Consider the following 2,726-nt stretch of genomic DNA (forward strand, 5'->3'; position numbering starts at 1 on the left):
TAATTAACGGATAAAGAGATTAAAACAGAAATTTTTTTAAAAATTAACCTAGAACCGTAACCCACATTGCGCATTATAAAGTAATTTCAATGTTTTTGCTCTTCCAATATTGAGCCAATTAAGTAGACAAGCGCTAGCTTCAATTGTAACCCAAGTCCGAACGTTTGTAGCCTTCTGCCGGTCTGCCCTCCGAAAATTTTTCCTGAGTAAATCTGTGCTCTTCTTGCCGGAGACTAGCTCTTGAAAATGAAAATGGCTGCCAGAGCCGATACCAGCGCCTTCTGTTCCCCTAGCGGTTGGTTAAATTTGCAAGGCACCAAATGGCCGGGTCAAGAGTCCGGTATCTTAAGAGCGGTATTAGCTAATACCGCTCTAATACCACACTTAACAATAAAACACGGAAGCACGAAACACCGAACCAGAAGGCGCTAATGCTGCCTAATTTGTGGCAGGATTATCTAGCCTAGAACAGCTGATGCGTTCATAAGTCATCCTAGCTAAAACCAGGATTATCATCCAAACTTTACCGTTTTGACTCTTCTGCGCAACTCTTTTCTCTTCTCAACTTAATAATTTGTTAATAATTATAAAGACGACTTTTAAATAATACATTTTTTATTATATGACGAAAGATAGATTAAAAATTTATGAAAATATCTTGCAAACTAAACTTTTTACATTTCATTATCAAAGTTAAAACAATAAAAACTTTTCAATAAGATATATTTTTTAGAAAAAAAATCTTTAATAAAGTTTTGCTCATAAAATGTTTTTTTTTATATTCAACACATTTTATTAATATAGTTATGTAAGGAGGATGGGGGAGGGGTCATTTTTCTGAATTAAGCAAAATAAGAAGTATTTCTTCGCTTTTTATGCATCCCTGTATTTTAAACATCCCTGTATTTCATGAGGTTGCGAGAATATCGAATCCAAACCAAATTAATACTGGTAGAACTGGTTATTTAGGGTAGATCATCCTACCTAAATCTACCCTGCGGGTAGATTAGTTAACACCGCTCTTAGTAAAACTGGCATTTCTGTTAATACCGGTATTAGCACAACTTATGAACGCGTAGGGTAGATGATCCTACCAACCAGGATTAGTTAAGAGTGCTATTAAGGGACTCTTGACCCGGCCTAAATTCAAATATCTGGTGGCAGTCCAGCGTTGCCAACTCCCAGACAAGATAATTCCCATTTTCAGTCTTGAAAATTTCCCATTTACACTAAAAATTCCCCATTTTTTATTACTGAATACACAGTAATAAAAGCTTTAAATGGTTATAAACTTTTGAAAATCTCGAGTTTTAATATGTTTAGAGAAGAACTGCCTTGACAATCAATTGATCTGAATTAGATTCGGTTTAAATACAGAGCGTCCTATATCATATTAGATTATCTCCAAGTTTTAAGTTTGTTAACGCCAAAATAAACCCATAATACTCGAAAACCCTAGAAGTTTCCGCAGAAAAATTCGTACATTAGCCTTATTCAATTTTTCAAAATCATGATAACTATAATTCATGACAGAAAATGTTGTGAATTTTAAACTATAATTTCAATGTTTATAAGCACAATTTACAAAATATATCAGTAAGTTTTAAATCTCCTGAAATACCCCAATTTTCGATCAATTCACTGGAGAATTCCCCAAAAATTCTCCCGGTTGGCAACGCTGGTCAGTGCGCTAATTTTATATTTTTCTCTTTGCTGTGGGGGCTGAGGCTTCGGAGCGACAAGCGAAATCCGTACTTGGGAAGGATTGGCGGCATTCTCTCAAAACCGGAAAAAGAAAGTGTTGTTAGGGTGCCCCCCGAAAGTATGAAAATAACAAACTAATAGGGTGGACCGAAATTGTAGATGAAGATGTAGATGAAGGATTGAGTTCTCAAGATGAAAGGATCAAGTAAAGGATTAAGTACTCTAAATATACAGGATCACGCAAAGAATGAGTACTCAAGATGAAAGGATCAAGTAAAGGATTGAGTACTGTAGATGTAAAGGATCAAGTAAAGGATTGAGTACTACAGATAAAAATTATCAAGTAAGGAATAAGATGTAAAGGATTAAGGAAAGGATTGAGTGCTCAAGATGTAAGGGATAAAGTAAAGAATTGAGTTCTCAAGATGTAAAGGATCAAGTAAAGGATTGAGTATTTAAGATGTAAAGGATCAAGTAAAGGATTTAGTATTTAAGATGTAAAGGATCAAAGGATTGAGTACTCCAGATAAAAAGTATCAAGTAAAGAAAAAGATGTAAAGGACTGGAAAGAATTGAGTGCTCAAGATGTAAAGGATCAAGTAAAGGATTGAGTATTTAAGATGTAAAGGATCAAGTTAAGGATTCAAAACTCCAGATGTAAAGGATCAAGTATGTCTGGATTGCTAGGTTGGATAATTACGACAGGGGTTTCCTGTTATCTCTTTTTAGTCTTGTTACCTTCAATCAACCTCATCTAATATCTCGCTTTTTTCGATAGTTTTTCTGAATTTCAACACAAATCACATAAACCAGTCTATATCTATATCTAACCCACATCCAATCCAGCCCATATAACACCCAACCCACCATATCCAATCCAATCGTTACCCAATTCAACCCAAATCCCATTCAACCCATCATATTCCATCCAAACCATATTCCTATTGAACCCATATTACATCCTTCCCATCCATATCCAATCCAACTTATATTCCATCCATCCCACACCCAATCCATGGGAT

The sequence above is a fragment of the Eurytemora carolleeae genome, unplaced genomic scaffold, assembly GCF_000591075.1.
Source record: "Eurytemora carolleeae unplaced genomic scaffold, Eaff_2.0 scaffold105, whole genome shotgun sequence".
Taxonomy (NCBI): Eukaryota; Metazoa; Arthropoda; class Copepoda; order Calanoida; family Temoridae; genus Eurytemora; species Eurytemora carolleeae.